Here is a 19,223-nt window from a genome sequence, read left to right as displayed (position 1 = left end):
CAAGACTTGTTTTTACTTGACTTTCTGTGATAATTGTGTTGATGCGACGTGAGTAAATAAACTAAATTCTCCCAAATCATGTGTTGAATCACGGCAGTAGAATAAATAAGAATCAATCTAATCTGGGGACGATGTAAGTATTTCAATCAAAATGCAAAGCAGTTACAAGCAGCGAGCGCATACAACTACGGTAAGCCCTGAGGCTAAAACATGTGCCAGTCAGTCAGCTACTGCTCTGCTTAAAGCAAGCTACACTTCCATTTATGTGGCTGGCAGTTAGTTTGGTAACATGTATACGCCCAGCAGGAGGGAGAAGCCCAGAGGTTTGGAGTGCAGCATATGGCTATTTCCTGGGAACAGTATGTACCAGTGTAAACTTGTTTCATATCGAAATTGCAAAAGTATCAGAAGATTAGTTTGTTCGTTTTTGGGCAGTGTCTAGAACAAGTAGGTATAGAAATTCTTTCACAGCAGCTGCCATTGTCTTCATGAACAAATTAATTATCAGTGGTTGGTACTGCCCTGTACTGTACTACTCTGTTCCTGTTCTGTGCTTGTTGTTGTGATGAACAACAAACTGCCGTCAGGGACGTCCTCAAAGTCCTCCAGCAATACTGTCATGCTGATAGACTGTACGTCATGGCTGCAACACCTAATACCATTCAGTGTGTTGCCATTTGTCATAAGTTAATGACAGCTGTCCTCAACAGGTGAGGATACAGAGGATGGACTGATAAACAGCAACACCCGAACCACACTTGCAGTGTTTTTTTTTTTTTTTTTTAAATTTATTTTAACTGACAAGCCAGTGAAGCACAAGAAAGAAAAATGACATTTGCTCCATCAGGTGTTCAGCCTTTGCCAAAGCAATGCAATGCTTCTGCAGTGACATGAGGCAGTGCATTAATACACAAGTGAGTGGCACTTTCAAATCTGTCCAGATCAACTGAATCAGCAGAGTAAATGTCCAGGCTTCACCACACTGTATCATTCATAATGACAGCTGACAATAAAACTGATGAATGGGACAGTAAAAAGCTACTCCATTTTCTTCTCTAGTCTTCCAGATTAGGAAGTGAAATTGTTAAGATTTCCAGTCAATCCCTCATATTTCCTCCAAAGATTTGAAAAGGATAAGCGAGATGGCAGCGGTTCAGTCAAACCAGTCAAATCCTCCAGGCGCAGGCGATTTCATATTTGGATCTTCAGTTCAACTTTTTAAACTGTGCGTATGCTTTGTTTATCTAAGTGACCAAAATGCAGGAAAGCTGTGCACACAACTCACATTCATAGATTACAGATGTCTGTGGAATTTGAACAATCACCCGCTCGACTTCGCTCTTTACAGTGTATCTTTTGAACTAACTCATGGCTGAACGAAGGTCTTCTGGTCCTGATTTCCATCATATCTGTAGTTTTCATCGCCAGATCGTACAGGTGTTTGTTATATTGTTTCCGACCCTTGTAATGTTCCACTAGCTCATATTTCTACACACATATTGTAGAACAAGGTCACAGATTGGAAAAGATTGCATAAGAAATGGCAGACTCCCAACCATGTCTTACAAAACTGTGCTGCGAGTCAACAAGACAATGATGATTTTTGTTCTATGGCTGAGTAATTTAACCCTGCATCACACAGGTCTGGTCCACATAGTGGTAACCACTGAATTCCATATTCTTTGTGTAAATCCAGTCTAATCGTGCAGTATAAGTTGTCCCTGACATCTACAAAGCAGACCATTGGCTGCTTGCCCAAGCAGAAAAGGTCAGAGGTCAGATTTAGTGCTCTCTAAACCACTGAAAGAAGGGACTTTTGACCCTGCAGCACTTCTTCTGACCAACAGGAGGACTGCTGGATAACTCATTAAGTGTGTGTATCTGTGTGTGTGTGTGGTGTGTGTGTGTGCACACTGTAGCTGTCCTGACTTGCAAAATTCTCAGGAACAGCCTGCACTGAAGTCTTGTGAAGTCATGCAGTGGGTAACGACAGGCGAGATGTTTCTGGACTGACACATTAGCTCAGATTCTCCATGTGTGCACATCAGTTGCTGCTCTTAAATTACACACAATTTACTTAAAGCAGTCTCTGTAGAGGTAGATTAAAAATACATAGCTCAGTAAGTGATTATTTCCTCTAAGTATTCTGTACCATGTAATATTTTAGCCAGTGCACAAGGATGTGTATTGTTTTGCTCTGATATTCACGGCCCCGTCCTAATCCCCGCTCTCGTCAGAGATGCTGGCCTTTGGCTCTTTGGCTCTGTGGCTCTTCCCAGCCACAGCTTCCCCTGACGGGGCCCCTGCCGTCCTGCTCTCCGCCTGGCCCCGACCTTTAGCTACATACCAGAACACATAGCAGCAAGGACAAAGGGCAAATGCACACGACACATAAACACACTCACACAGTACATACTGGCTCCCTGTTTCTTAGGCACTCACTAATGCAAAGGTGTCCTCTGTGGCACGGGAATCATGGGCTCTAAGTCTGTCATGTGCAACGAGAAGGAAGAACATAAAATGATTCTACATCCACACACACACACACATGCATACTCACAGCATGGTCACTCACACACCCACCCTCACAGTTCACACAATCACATGAGCTGGGTTAGCCAGGGTGACCAGTTGGCTATATTCTGGGACAGGAAAGGAGCCAATAAATAAACAGTTGCTATTAGTGGTTGACAAGACTAGAAAAGCGCTATACAAGTACAGTCCATATACCATTATATTTAATCCTATATGATATTTATTTAATCAGTTACTTTGGTGCACTTGATTTTTCACAAATCATCCCCTCTACACTTCACATTAGATGTGATGCTGGTTAGTTTAGATTTTAGTTTGCAACTTTAAAAGAATATTTTAGTGATTTATTAAAGCAATTTCATAAAGTCAGGGGACTTGCCAAAAGACAAAATAGGAATAAAGAATCTTCGCAATTACTGTACTGTACAGCAGAGGCCAAGATACCCTGACTTTTATATTCTAATATGCGTCGGAAACATTGGACTATCCACTGCCTAAGATGCATCTTGATACTTTCTTTCGCTGGCCTGGGAAATGCCCACATAATTTCAACTCCATATCCGCAGTTTGTAACCCAGGATTTGAGTTAAATAAATGGAGCGTCCAAACCCAGACTGAGATTATGTCACTGGATCAGTTTTTTAGACTTTACAAAGCTCCTCCGCAGCCACAGAAGACGTTACACAACTGTTTTAAGAGGATGAGTAGTGCTCCCTGTGTCTTGTACATTGACTTTAACATGTAAAATCAGTGTCCCTTTAAGAACTACAAGCTACTCTATGTATGGAAGAGCTGTTGAATAAACATACTAGAGTGCAGAAATAATCTGCAGCAGTACTCATCAGCAGGTCCTCTTCAAAAAAAACTTTATTACTCTACACTTTAAAACCCCCTATGTAAAGGATCATCTATTAACTTTGTTATTGTTTCTTGAGGTTGATTTGGTGAATGTATATCTGTAGCTGCAACTTGTCATATCCAGGTGGCTGTGAGTTGTCAGTGGTGTCAGTAGTAATTGACAGTATAGTTTTGATGAGACACTGACAAAGACGAGGTAAATCCTCCCATGCCCATGCTGTGAGCTAATAGTACTAATTGACCTGATAGACCCAACAGCCTGTGCAGATCTGTACAGACCTAATCCTGCTGTTTACTTTCAGCAAGAGCTCATGCCACTAATGAGACATGTACTAAAACATCCAGATGTCTCTCTCTACCTTCTGCATGTCAAACAAAATGCAAACTGAGACTGTATACAGACACAGAAACATTCATCGCAGGACATTATCATGAGGTCAATTCTGCTAATATAACACAAACAAGGGAAGGCACAGGTCAAAACATTAAAAATCATACCCATACTGCACTGTCCAAGCTGAAGCTGAGTATCATTTACATTCTGAACCTCTAGTCTTAAAGCTTTGTTGCTACAGTAGCATGTTAACAAGCCCTGGCTACTTTGACTGTTCTTCATTTAGGAGCATGCAAACGCAGAGACATTAAAGGCAATAAGATATACTTGATTTACCAATGGAATTCTTTGCAGTAAACAGACGTTCTCAACACCAGACAGACAAGATGCGTGATGTCAAATTATAGCTGTTGATGCCCATTTTTGATCAGCTAATGACAAATACAAACTATCAATTTAGCAGTAAGACAGTGAATTTTCTAACACCTCTCTCCCAGTCTCACGTGTTACACTTTAACTATGTCCCTGTACAAATGATTAAACAGAAAAGAGAAAAGTTACTGCAATCATCTATATTTAGCTGCAATAAACACATAACATCTTTTTTGCTCTTTGTAACAATTTGATAGAATTTTGTTAGAAACCTTGATGAAAATCATTTAAAGTGTCTTGAGCAAGGTAAAATTAACTTACTGCACTTTTATTTTCTTTTTCTTTTCATCTTCCATGACTTGGTGTGTCATTGGTCGGGCAAATTTGAACTCAACGAATAAAAATGGTTTCATCGTGTGAGCTTCAGTTATTCAAACTGCTGCAGAAGTATTAATGTTGTGTTGTTAGCCAACTTGATTACCTTAATGGCATTGCTTTGGCTTATGGTTTTATTGTCTGTCCTTTTCTGGTTTTTGTCTGGTACTAAATGCCATGAAGTCATCCTATTACAAAATCCTCATTGTGCTATCGTCATTACTCATTGTTTAAAGTAGTTCTGCGCTGTGATCAAGCTATGTGACCTTTTCTGCTGGGCTAGTAGGGATATGAGAGGTGGAAGTGGGTTATTGAATGTGATTGAAGTGCAGCCAACAGAGAGCAACAGGATCAACCTGAGTATTTCCCCCAACAAGCTGGACTAATCTGTTGGTTGGACCAGGTCAAGGGATTAAACGCGTGGTGTTCAGCAGCCATCCTGTCTGACCTCAATACACTTAACCTGGCCTAGTCCTTAAGACAAATCATCTACCTGTTCAGAGGCAGAAAGTTAAAGCTGCGAAAAGATGCAAGAACTCACTCTACAATAGAATATTTAAAAGGCACATTTGGGTGTGCAGTAACAGATTTCTGTTTATATATAATATGTGGAAAATACATTGTTTATTTTATGGATAAATATCAATTAATGTTTTTTGTAAATTAAACATAATTTCATCACCTGTAGCACACCAGAACCTTGGCCCAGCTCTTCATTCACCACAAAAACAAGGAAATCATAGTAGTAAGTAGTAATAGCGTTATCTTTTGGGCTAATTTTAATCTCTGAGCCATTGTTACAGAGAGATCAGATCAGATCATCTTCAGATTATAAGAAGGGAAAAAAAGAGAAATTATTATTTTGTACTTTCTGAAATGTGCAACCTGTAGATCAACTCCTCCACATTTTAGTTATGACTTTGAGCTGCACTGTGTATCTTTACAAGGAGACAAGGCTGTATTGCTTTGGAGCTCTGGAGCTAAACCAAGTTATGTGAATAATGCATCGATCCAAGCCTTACAGTATCACAGCCCACTGGTACAGTCTGCATGACTGAGCACAAACCCAGTGAACTTGGAAATCTCTGCTTACACTCCTGGGAGAGATTATCCACTCACAAACCCTATTTCAAATGCAATGTCATTTCCTGACCAAGGAAGACCAGTGAAATAGCCAGACGTTTGACTGGAGAACCTGACGGCGAACACGCCCTTGTGGGAGACTGCAGAGTCTGATGGGCGGTAATGTGGACCATGTGCTCGCAGAGGGCAGGACGGGGCTGAGCTGGTCCTGGTCTTCACCAGCAACTATTGACAATTTCCTCAAGTATGCGTGAGATGCACACAGAGAGGGACACTCCCAGATAAACACACACATGCGCACACACACACACACGCATACACACAGACACACTTTTTCCATCCAAGTGAAGTTGTCGCATGCAGCTAGAATCAAAGGTCAGCCTGTTCTCACATGGGTGCTGCATGTGGTGAGCAGACACACACATATATATATACATATATATATATATATGTGTACACTTGCATCCTATCTATCTATCTATCTATCTATCTATCTATCTATCTATCTATCTATCTATAAAAAAAACTGGGCATAGCCTTGTTTCTTTCTTGCTGAACCTTCCTGCTTAAAACATTAGAAAAACTGCCTGTGGTCATGGGCATTCATCCAAAGGAGGACATGAGAGAATGGGTTCAGCTTTCACTTTTTCACTTGAGTTAAATTAGCAAAAGCTTGGAGGTGGCCTACATTCACTACTTACATCAAGATTAAAAAAACACTTCTGAATATCTGTATGTTCGAATGTTAGAAATAGAGTATAATTTATTTGTCATTTCCTCTCCTCCCATGTTCCCCATTGTCTGGTTTTCTTCCACTGTACCTAGAAGTGCTAGTAGGAAAACGTTGTAGTATTTTTTAAGATTTCATATTTTATGAATTAATGTCAAGCTGTCTGTATGTACAATGACATTTATGATACTCAGATCCAAGATAGACCAGGACAACTAAAACTAAAGTTAAAGCATGGAGCCAGTTAGCTTAGCTTAGCATAAATGCTGGAAAGAAGGGGAAACAGGTAGCCTGGCTCTGTCGGAAAGTGTGTGTGTGTGTTGGGGGGGTCGGCTTTGGCTTGGACTATATCTTGGCTGGGCACAGTTACTTCCTGGAGTTGTAGACGTGTTTGTTGCCAGGCAACCGGTAAGGATTCCATGGTGATATTGATCTTATGATCTAACTCTCGGCGAGAAAACAAGTAAGCATGTTTCCCAAAATATCGAACTATTTCCTTAATCTCATAATGTGATTTCACCTACTCGTGCTAATCATGTAGCCTACTCAAGCTACATGACAGTAATCTATCTATTATAGTAATGTGAGGGTAAGTGGAAAAGTATCGCTGAACACTGTCTGTCTCTTAGAAGTGATTGTGTCCACGGTTTGCATGCATGTTGTACAAGCTGAACTGTATCCAAAAAAGAGCCAATGTTTGCTGTCCCTATCCAAGTGCTAATAAGCAACAGTAGCTTAGAAATCCTAGACAGCCCCACTTTCACCAGTCTCTCTCTGCCTCGCTCTCTCTCTTACAAGGGATTAAGTTGTCAGGTTACATTGAACTCTGAGAGCCCTCCACCCAGACAAAACCATCTTAAGGTGCAGGCTGTCCGGTTATTTATAACTCTGTTGGGTAAGCCTCCACTCTCTACGGCCCACTCCAGCGCATTGACATGTATGGGCCTCTGTGTTCGGCTTTATTATCAAGGGGAACACATCACATTGGCTGTCCTTTTTTTTTTTTTTTTTCCACGTTATATTGAAAAATTGTGTGATACTACAGTATATCTACATGTTTCAGTGTGTGTGCGTGCGTGTGTATGCACGTGTGTGTGTGTGTATGCACGTGTGTGTGTGTGTGTGTGTGTGTGTGTGTGTGTGTGTGTGTGTGCGCCCGCCTAGCACAGCCGTTTAACAAGATTGTCTGGGCACTACTGCTCAGACTTTCCGAAGAATTACATAATAGGCCTTCACTGAAGAGCACCAGACTGACAAGAGCACCTTTCCTGACGTCACTGCACACACACACACATAGTGAATTGGAAGTGCAGGGTGCAGGCAGCACACTGCAGACACACAATACCGGTCCTCTTTCCTTTTGTTACCACTGTCCTGCGTCCCACTCTCACTCCCTTTCCCACTTTCTCTCTCTTTCGCCTCACAGCCCACCTATCTGGAACTACTTCTATTTTGGGAGTTCAATGCCGGCCAAGTATCGGCTGCAATGTGTAGAACACATCACGGGTAGGGGCCCCTTTGAGACAGGATGCGTTCTGGCTTATGCACAGTGGTGAGTGGGTGTAGGCTACTTTGTATGATCTCTCAATCTTTGGCTGTACATTGGTTTCAGATCAGATTTGAAACCTTTTTGTGACACATTAAAATACATTTTTTATCTTTGATTTAGTATTAGAGAACTATTCTGTTAGATACAATGGCTAAAAAGCTTTGGTGCTACTCCAACCTCTGCTTAACTTAGCCCTGTTAGACTCGCACCTGATTGGATTTACACCTGTGTGTTTCCACATTCAAAACATTCATGAAGAAATCAACAATTATTAGTTAGATAAATTTTCTTTAGCTTTATACGAAGGCTGAACAGTTTTTGGTGCCAGTGCTATGCTCCTTATACAGTAGATCCTCGTATGATTTATGGTCATCTTCATTGTACAGTGAAATATGACAAAACCCTCAAAGACAGTTATTGATTGTTTCAATAAATGACTTTATTCATTGTCCATTTATCAAAGCAGGGCAGTCCCCCCATAAAACAGCTGCATGAGACAAAACAGAAGACCATGGTGATAAATCTGCATTTAAAACAAGACTATACAACCCTGAAGAGAAACAGCAGAGAAAAACCAGGCCTCATCACATTTCAACGGCTGACATTTCTACAATTGCTTCTCAATTCTCATGAGCGGGTTGCTGACATTTTTGTGCATTTTGCACATTTTACCATATCAAGTGAGTACTCCCATTAAATCAATGTAGTTATTTTAAAAAAATCATTTCTTTTTTCTTTTTTTTTTACTCTGGCTACTCATCTGTGAATAATGTAACTTTATTTAGATATCATGTACAGACAAGCTGAGAGAACCAGTTTTTTTTAACTTAGTTAAAAATATAATCATCACTTACACATAAATAGGCTGTATTAGTATATATTTGTAATAATAGTATATCACTAATGATTTCTACATTTTTCTGAGTGCTCGTTTCATTTTTCTTAGTTTGGTTTCCTCGCAGCTTTACACTTCGTTACATTGCCAAAACAATGACAACAATTTTCTGAAAAAACTTTATGCTTACGTCTCTTTTATCACTTATCTTACTTGCTACTCTCCCTGTTTGCTTTTTTCTGTTCTATTTAATGTGATTCACAGCAGAATTTTTTTTTTTTTTTTCAGTTTTCAAATCAAAACTGTACAGCTGTCGTCCAGACAGAGCATTTCTTATATTTAGCTTTGTGGGTTGTGTAATGGTCCCTGAAATTGTAGTTTTTTAACAATGAGCCAGCAGCTGCAGACACCATAGTTTACCTCTGCATCAGCTGAAAAAAAAAAATTGTATTTCTCACTTCAGCTAACCAAAGCTCTGCCACTGATATTTTTTTTCTTGGCTCGACCTGGCAAAGGCTCCAAGTGTGAAGCACTCAACCAGAAGTGCCTTCATTTTTAATAAAACTTGGATAAAATAATAAAACATAGATTTTATTGGAGCGTTGTGTTTTCATGAGGTGACAGTGCACTTGGGACCTCATTAAAATACACTTGGAGGGAGAGCATTCTTCTATTTCAGCCTACACCTAATTAAAAAAAAAAAAAAAAAATGACGCTTTGCATCTCATTTTAGCACATGTGGATAAGCTTCACTTCCCCGGATTTTAAATGTCCTCAAGGAGCTACCACAGATAAATCAAGACTTTTCATATCTTATAGCAGGCCACATTATAGGCAACACACAGTACAGCTCACTATAAGATGTCGCCATCAAAAGTGACACCTGGCAGATTACACTTTTCCTGTAATGTAACAAACTCACATAATCACTTTTGATTTTGTAAGTCACGGTAAAATATGAGTTGAAACCATAGAAACAAGAGTTTGAGTTTATAGAGTCACAGTATGTGTCTATTCACTTCCCCAAATCAGAAAACAGTGCAGTGGAACTTGTTTCACAGCTGGTGTTTTTTGTGATATGATTTCTTTTTTTGGGTGTCTTTATAAACACCAGGAAGGATTATGATGGGAAAAGTCCGGACAACTATCATCCTGTACCCGACATGTTTGAATGCTGTCGATAAACCAAAGAATAGAACCAAATAGGAAATCGGTTACTCGGTACACACAGTGCTATTTGATAATACAAGAAATTTTCAATAATGAAAATTTAAGGTTAAACATAGGTCAGACACCAAAAGTTCATTTTTTTATACTTACACAACCTAAAGAGTTTAAAACACATCCCTGATCAATCCAGTTATCTGATTACCAAGCTTCATTTGTAACAGACTAAATATATCTAAATTTTGTGTTGAGTAGTGCATTAGTGTGGGGTGTGTGTGTGTGTGTTTGTGTTTGTGTGTGATCTCCTGATTTAGTTCCTGTGTGCTTTAGGCCACAAGATGCACTTTTCCCTCTGGGGCTAAAGGTCATGGAGGATTGTGGGAGCACGCTGCGGCACAGGCTGCGGTTGCGTCACCAACAGTATTGAGTCAGGTGCACTCCCAAGGATCTCACTGCCAGCTGCCGTCGAGGCAGGGATAATCTGCCTAAGCAGCTTTCACATGATTTCACCCACAGGGAAGAATTTAGGGGAGGTTTGTAAACCTCTTCAGACCTGGCCTTGGAGCTTCTTCCTGCTTTGACTTAAGAGGTGAACAAGGGCTGTACAGCAGACACTACACCAGAGAATGCTTCAGTCTCAGAAAACCCTCTGCTCATTTGCAATTTCTTCATTCTTGCTCTCTCTCTCTCTCTCTCTCTCTCTCACTCACTCACTCACTCACTCACTCACTCACTCACACACACCATGCACTCATGCATATTGTCCATTAGCTCTTTGTTCTCTGCCTTTCTATTTCAAAGTATTCCTAAAACACATCACCTATCACTCCATTAGCCATTACACTGAAAGCACCGCTATGAGACGAACAAGTGATAAGGAACATTAGATCAGATCTCATATAGACGTCCTCAGAGAGCATCTCCACAGCAGATAGAGAACAGAGTTACATTTATCTACTCGAATAGACTGCAGGAAGTTTCTCTGACCTTCTCTGCGAGGGTGAGATGAACTTGAACAGATGAAGTTAATCTACTAACAGCCAGGGGTCAGAGTCAGTGGCCTGATGTCTGATGAATATACGCTGTGCAAAGATGGTATTACATATTCCAAAGGGCATTGGCAACCTTGTCCTTGGAGGAAGAACTGTCCCAGTGAGTCCTTTCTGTCCAAGCAAATCTCTGACTTTTGATAGCATTTCAGATCAAAAATTTAAAGTGAGACATTAAAGAAATTAAAACAAACAAAAAAACCCCAAAAACTATTCCCCAGGGTGGGGGAAAAAAAAAGAAGCTACAAAATTGAAGTCGAGATGAGACTTAAAGCTTAAAACCCTGGCCCTTCAGTTGACTACTTATTTAAATTGGTGTATTTTTGTCTTCACAGATGTGAAAAAAATCATAGGATCTGCTTTTCCTCTGCCTCTTTCTGGATGTCTTATCTCTCACTGAGTTCAAGCAGCCCCTCAATAGCTGAAACAGATTATAGCCTGCTGAGCTGTTTGTGCACTAACTAACCCTCAGCAGCTGCCTGTCTGATGTTGATTAAAACATTGCAATAGTGCAAAATCTGCTATTAGTGGAAAAAAAAAGTATTGGTTACATAACAGCAAACTTTAACTTAAGTACAATAGATCTTTTTGTACTGCAGACATTTTAACGTCATAGCATGAAAAGCACAGATTACTGTGACACCTAAACGAGTCATTGTTAATATTACTGGCCTCACTTCACCTGTGCTTTTCTATATTTAAGTCCATGTGCACAGCCTGCTTTGTGCTGTTACAGTGATTTGGAATTTTAACCAAAATCAACATAAACATTGTGATCATTTTAGTCCATGTTTAAGTGGCAGGTACCTGAGGAAATAACTGCGCTACAATACCATACTGTGGTGGAGCACTGGTCACAATCTCCTGTTCAGATACAGTAAATTGCTTGAGTAAGGGCTTGCTATTACTGCTCACAGAGCAGCTCACACCTTAAGAAGATTATTGTTTATGTTCCCCCTGGCAGTATAATGTATGTCTCCAACAGGAAGTGTGTTAGGTAAGTCCATAAACCCAGAGCCTGGAGCACCTAACATGTAAGACTGAAGCTCCGGTCAAACACAAGTAGACTGACAAATGTCAAAAACAAAGTACTTATACAGTGATGTAATTTAATGTTGATTTAATCTTTGTGATAATGTTGTAAAAAGAGACATCCAGGACCCTCATGTCGTTAATCAACATTAAGAGATCTCAATTCAGTAGTTTTACTGAGATGTTACAAAAGCTTAAAATGCACAAAACACACATTTTTCTTTTTACTAATAACACATTTCTTCTTCTCAGTGTAGCACAGTACAAAATTATACCGCCTCAATTCCAATTTCAAATGCTTGACACTTAATAATAAGGTCTTTGCTGTAAATAATAAATATATTATGATTGGGGCTGTGTAGGCTGGCTCAGCACTCCTTTGATGATGTTCCTCTCTGTTTGCAGCAGCTGCCTGTTCGTCTCTTTCTGTGATGCTGTTCTGCTTTCTCACCTTGCACAGCTGGCGCAGCAGCTGGCAGAGGCACAGGTACAGGCCACCCGAGTTTAGTGGCACTGGCCTGGCACATCTGGGTGGGGAAAAAGGGAGGAAATGAGGGTTAGATGCACATACTCAGGCATCGAAATACATAGTAGCAGAAAACTCAATGGTCACATCCTGTTGGGTCAGGTGGATTCGTCTTACTGCAGGTGCTTCTCCTCTCATGCATCTCAGTCTTATGCATCCCTCCTTCAACAATCTCTTAATGCACTCACAGGCCGATTCCCTGGGAGTGGATCAGGCAGGCGAGTCACTGACCTGAAACAAATCTACAGAGCACACAAGGTCAAGGCGTGACCCTTATATGCACTGTTATGGTGCATTAATGCGGGGTACTGGCAGTGCTACTTGAAGAGGATGTACAGGAGAGAGAGTGGAATAATCCCATGTTGGTGTTTCCCGTTTGTGTGTGTGTGTGTGTGTGTGTGTGTGTCTGTCTGTCTGTCACTGGCGTGATGGAGGATTGTAGGGTGGAGGGGGATGAGGAAAAGGTCTGCCAGGCAGAAGGACATGGAGGTAAAGCGGAGCAGACAAGAAGATAAGGAGATTGGGGCACGGACAGGGAACTAGGAGCCAGACCACATTTAAGGTAGTTGATAAAGAAGATGATGTACTTCAGACAGGCTGAGGAGGGAGTCTGCCCAGTTCTTGGTTCCATCTGTGGTGTTAAGTAAGAGCTTGAGGAGTGAAAGAAGGCAGCCAAGAGCATGTGTGCAAAGGGAGAGTAAGCCGGGGCATCTGGTTTTGTTAAGGCCCCAGAACATTCCTTCCCTCTGTTCGACTCTGGCTGGCAGCTTTTAAAGGGACACGTTCGCACTCATATCCTGCTCGGGGCATTGCCCTCTCTCTTGAAGTTTGATTTGTGAGTGCTGAGGGTCACAGACAAGATGTCTATCTGTGTGTTTTTACGTGTGCTCTTCTGCGTGACATTACAGAGGAGAAAAAGTCATATGTCTTTCATGACATGGAGTAAAAGCTAAAAGCAGAGGCATGTAGATGACAACAGACCTCAGCTGTCAATCCATTTATTTAAGTGTTATTAGTTTGGGGGGGGTTTCCCACTATTCATTAAGCACACAAATACACATCTCATAAAAGCGACTTTCCACTATCACCACTAGCATATGAGAATTTTTCCTAAAAGTATCAACAATGATAACGACAAAAGTGGAGCCACTTTGTCAGGGCTTTGATGAATCTCAGCCTTCAGCTTTATTAGCTTCAGCTGTGATTACTGATCAACTGGGCTCCCAGCATTAGTGGACAGTTTCTAAACTCCTTCAGATGTTTGTATGTCAACTCTGAAGAGATTATCTTCAAGTGAAATTTCACTGGAAAATTCTGAATTGTTAAGAAATCCATTTCAGGTGTTTGTTTTCCTTTAAAATTTTAACAAGTAAGAAAAAAAAAAAAAAGACTTGAATATGACTGCTGATGCTTGACTAAAATGTGTTTTTGGGATGATGCAAGCCAGGTGAAACTTACAATTGTGCCAACACTGTAAAACATTATATGACACATCATTAAAAGCAAACACTAAACTGCACAGCTATCATAAATGCTAAGCCTAAATGACAAGAGGCGAGTTGCTTTTCCTTGTCTGTTTCTCTCTTGAATAATAAAAATATGAATCTATAACAATAAGAAAAAGCTGTCAAGTGTTTTGTCCCACTGCAGCATTTCTATGTTAAGTTACATCACTCATATTTCATGTCATTAAAAAATTCATACAAAATTTTAAAAAAATTACAGCCAAAAAAAAAAAAAAAAAAACTGACGGCGATAAGTCCCATGATGCAATACTTTTGTTACATGACACAGCAGGTGTCATGGTATGAATCAGAACACATGAACATGCTGCATTAAGTGACAGGGTTTTCACGCAGTGAGGGGACCGTGCTCATTATTTTTCTACGACGGTCAGAAGCTGTATTTGATTCTGTCGTTATCCGCGTGTCACATTCCTCGGGATGGACGTGTCTTCAGTGCAGGAAAGAGCCGACCACAACAGTTCTTCAGCTGGCAGCTTTAGTTGGTACATGAGGACATAAAGCTTGCCAGTGAAGAACTGCTGTAGGTCAGCCAGTAGTGAGCACCTTACGGCCAACGTCCACTTAGACATACCACAGAAATACGGTCAGTGAAGTCAAGCGTAGTTTATCCCGAGAGGCACATTTTGAAGCTTTGATTTCAATCTGCTGCCCACTGCCATCTGTAACTGAAGCTAATAGGATGAGACACCTGTCAATCAAGCAAAGGCACCTCTAAACATATATCTCCTTTATGAAACTAATTTTTCTAAACCACCACCAAGGCACAAATTAGCGAGTTAAAAAAAGTGTGTGAATATTTCTCTTTTGCACTTTTAGAGCCAACAGTTAGCAACCATTACTTGTGCCTTATCTAAAGGCTCTTCCACATTGCCCTCAGCTTTTGGCTATGGTAGTTGCTGCTTGGCACACACACACACACACACACACACACACACACACACACACACACACACACACACACACACACTCCTTCTCTCTGTGCTAGCTTTAAGGGGACCTTGTTGTGGGAAAGAGGTGAGGAGGTAGAGAGAAAGATACAAGAGAGGAAAAACTCTATAACATTCTTTTGTCCTTATTTGTGAATACTGCGGTTTACAGAGTCTTTAAATGCACACGCACGCATAAACAAACAAGCTGCGTGTGCACACCGGCATGGAGCTAGCCTGCATCAGACATGCCAGCCTACTGTTTTAGCATTCTCTCTGCTTTAGCTCTAATTGAATACAGAAGTCTTTGCTAGCTAGATAGCTTGGCCTCTGGTTACAGCCTGGATCTCCTGATAGAAAACAGCTCTTGTCCCGTGGGGCAGTTCAGTTTACAGCAGCCATACAGGGCTGAATGAAGGAATTTTTCCTTCTAGTTTAGATACTTCCACTCCCTTGGGTGTGTGACTGCTTCACTAACATGTCAAGTATTTTGTTATTTCACCTTGAGAAAAACCCCCACAAATTTCCACCCCAATGACTGTCAGTTTAAGAAATGTTGGTAGAAGGATGAAGCCCTTAAGAGTAATGACACAGGGCCAATTTGGTCCATCAACTTCTTTGATATGAAGTCGTTTTGAAAGTTTAACCATGGCCTAATCAAGTGTTAGAGATTAAAAGTGACAAGAAAACCCTTTATGTGATGTACCACTTTAACATCCCCTTTCAGGCGGACCCTGTGTAATACTTACGAGTAGCCCAGGATTTGTCTTGCCTGGATTCCATTCAGCTGGACTGACTTCAACTATTGCAGTCAGTCAGTCTGAAAAGCCTTTCCCTAGCAGCATTTTCTTTCACAGTTCAAGGACAGGACTTTGGGCAAACTAGCTCTCAGCAGCACCACGAACCCAGCAACCCCTAGAAACTCAACGAACCCCACGCTGCTCTGAGCAACAGTGGAAAGCTCTGGACTGCAGAGAGACACACACACACACACACACACACACACACTCTAACTCTCCCTCTCTCTATCGCTCTCTCTCTCTCTCTCTCTCTCTCTCTCTCTCTCTCAATGTGACCGAGACTAGTTTGAGAGAGAATCCTGAATGGGTTGTGGGCCTTGATCTTGTACTGAATCCAGAGGGATCCATTGTGGGTGTGTAATATTGGAGATGAGATCCAGGGCAAAGGCTTCACTTTTGTTTTCATTGAGCAAATTTGTAAGGAGGCACCTGATAGCGCCACTGGCCTTTTGTTAACAGCAAGAAGATTGGTTTCTTCTGGTGTCTGCCAGATTGTATTTAAACTGGCAAGACAATTACAGTCCTACACAAGGACGGAAAGAGAGGTAAAAAGGTATAAGAGCAGAGAGGAAGGGATAGCGGAAAGATCAGCGAACACTAACAAGGTCAGAGATCAGCACTGCTATAAGGAAGCAAGTAATAACTCTAAATATGACACAGGATGAAACGACAAGCGTCACTCTGGCAAAACACCAGAATATAACCATTTCTAAGTCCTGCCTGATACAATGTGCAATATATTTTGAATCAAATTGCCCGCCAACCCTGGCTAGCAGAAGTATCAGCTGTACGCTGAAGCGTCTGAGTGAAGTTCTAGCATTAGCTAGAAATGTAACATTTTAATGAGTGTTGTCTGCTAGTTTCAACGATGAAGCACACATGCACAGACCTTACGCTGCAGTAAGCAAAGAGAAATAAGTTATGACACCTTTTTCATTAACTGATTTAATTTTATTACAATTGTTTTAGCCTGACATAATCTGCAGTCATTGTATGCTGCGGCTGCTGTAGCTTCATCTGCAACATCAAATCAAACATCAAATCCTTCAGCATTAAAACCTGAAGGAGAAAATTAAATGCTAAGTCTTGTTTTCTTTACTGTCTGGACATGCAAGGCTGAAAGGGGGAAATTGAAAGAAGCACAAGAATGAGCAACAAAAGGTGCAAACAAACAGGACTATATGAAATTAATTTGCATCCTCATCGTACACCAACTACATGCATTGGTTGGGTTTTCACATAGCATAAAAAAATGAGGTTTTGCCTCTGGCGAACTACAAAAGCCTGTTGAGACAGAGAGCTGCAGTTTTTTTTTTTTTTTTCCTCGTAAATGTAATTTTCAACCCCTATTATTCCTTAGCTATGTTCTTTCTCAGCTCACGATATGTTAAGCATGCACACTACACGCACACAGCGGCCATCCCAGAGTTGAGAACACAGTGTACCAGAGGAGTGATTTATTACACAGAGCTGACGATTCCCAGGACAATTACAGCCAGCCTAAGCAACAGGCTGAAAATGGCTCCTCGGAGTTTGTACGCACAAACACGCAAACACACAAGAAGCACACAGTGCATGTGTGTATGAGTGATTCAAGCGCTGTGGGCAGTGTGCAAGTGATAACTTAAGTCATGGAGAACAAGGCCTATTGTCCGCATTACTCTTAGGTTAACATGCACACCGAAAAACATCCCATATATGTTTGCAAGTGTTTTCTGCTTTCCCTGAGGCAGCTCAGGGGACAGACGTAAACATCTGTTAAGCCCCAAAGGCAAGGACAAAAGGTGTGCTTAGAAATGATGGGGATGAGCTGGTGGTGAACTTGTGGTTAGGATGAGGGTAAATGTTAAAATCTTAAAAAGTAACATTTTAACCACAGTGCTCTAAAACGCAAAATCACCGTGACGTCTTTAAAAATACATCCTGACCTACTGACACTTTGCAAAACAGCCAAGTGTCAACAAACCCTCCATACGAAAGTGATTTGACTTCACACAATGAGCGCTCCCTCGGGGCCACAGGAAACACCCTTATTTGTTTCCAGTACAACCAAACTTGTATGGGGGTTCGGTTTGAGCTGTAATGGTCTTTCTCAGTGAATTTCACTGATATCTAATTGCTGAAGTATGACTAAAAAAACACATACTGGACGGAGAATAGATTAAATCTATGAATGTTTGCCAATATCAGCATATCCCAGAGGGCATGCAGGGAATGACTTGGCCAAGACAAAAGAATGGGAAGCCCTGTGAATCATTTGAAGAATGCCATTTCTAATCCAAAATTGATTGCAAAAGAATATATGCACTCTGTATTGTGACATTTGTACAGTTTCAGTGTGAAAAAGTGGTAACAGAAGCTCAACGTTTCTCCTGCAACAATTTGATGGCAAAAAGCTAACGCGGCGATGCCAAAAACTACCACACATAGATGTAAGCCAGACTGCACGCTGTACGTAACTGTAGGGCTAATACTATAGTGAACTATACCATAGTTAGCCAGGATAATCTTACATGTGTGCTTGCTGTGTTATGAGGATGAGAGCGGCTTTGCAACAGATTCTGGCAAGTCTCTTATCTTTCCTCCAAAGGCATCAAAAATATCCATTTCACAAGCAGCATCATCCGGCCCTCGTCTTTTATGGCATTGCAGTAATCTAAATTATTTTCCCTTGAAAGCTGTGAGCTTGGCAGAACAGCTAACATTAGCTTTGTTGCAACAACCTTACGGCACACTCCAGAGTAATTGGCTAAATACCAGCGTAACAATCGCACATATCCAAGTCCAGTTTGTCCCCTTCATAACAAAATAAATATTAATACACAAAATGAATTTGTTACATTTGTAGGAATCCAGTGATCTGGCATTACGTTCTCCCAACCAGAACATTCATGGGAGCGAGGATTTTAGAAGTGAATGTCCTAAAACATTCAGCTTGTTTCTTCTTAAGAGAAAGTTAAAAAGTATTGCCTGGCAAACATTAACAAAGTCAATGTAGACTACAAAAGTAATGCAAAACATGCAGTCCAATGAAAAATGGTCATTATTCATTCAAGCCACCTCAAGCCCTTGCCTCCTTTACTCCAGCATTCTTTTAGGATTTTGTGAGACTGTGCTGAACAAACAGATGACCATCAGTGTGACTGGAGACCATGCAGTTCTCAGTTAAATCAAGATCCTGACATAGGGTGCCATTGCCTCAACTTTGAATGGTCTGCGCTTGATCATCTGTGCACCCCACAACCCCCATAATCCTTTTCCCAAGGCAATGGCAAATTGCTTTCAAGTCAAGAGTGGATCAATATATTTGCTAGTGCTATCCTCTTACAGCCTTGAATGGGATTAGTGAGTACAAATGACAATGAATTTCAAGAGAGATATAGATGCAAAAACACACCCAAGCAAACATTGTTGAAGTGTAATGCTGGTGGAGAGGCATGCTAAGACTAGCACTCTGTCAGAATATGTTCATCATTCGTACTGCGGGCTTCTCAAAATGACCAACGTGGGGGGGGGGGGGGGGTTT

General features: G+C 41.0%; 1 long non-coding RNA gene across 1 annotated transcript in view; it reads right to left on the bottom strand.

Moving 5' to 3' along the window:
- Nucleotides 1-11,976: 11,976 nt before the first annotated feature.
- LOC111668105 (uncharacterized) overlaps nt 11,977-19,223 on the bottom strand; it is a 16,304-nt gene continuing 9,057 nt past the window's right edge. Inside the window, exon 3 of the long non-coding RNA XR_002761712.2 lies at nt 11,977-12,687. This is a non-coding gene — a long non-coding RNA (uncharacterized LOC111668105). The remainder of the gene's footprint in view (nt 12,688-19,223) is intronic.

Source organism: Seriola lalandi, unplaced genomic scaffold (assembly GCF_002814215.2).
Source record: "Seriola lalandi dorsalis isolate HSWRI2012SDOR001 ecotype SW California unplaced genomic scaffold, Sedor1 jcf7180002054703, whole genome shotgun sequence".
NCBI lineage: Eukaryota > Metazoa > Chordata > Actinopteri > Carangiformes > Carangidae > Seriola > Seriola lalandi.
The sequence above is the reverse complement of the archived record's forward strand: the minus strand, read 5'-3'. Positions and strand labels throughout refer to the sequence as shown.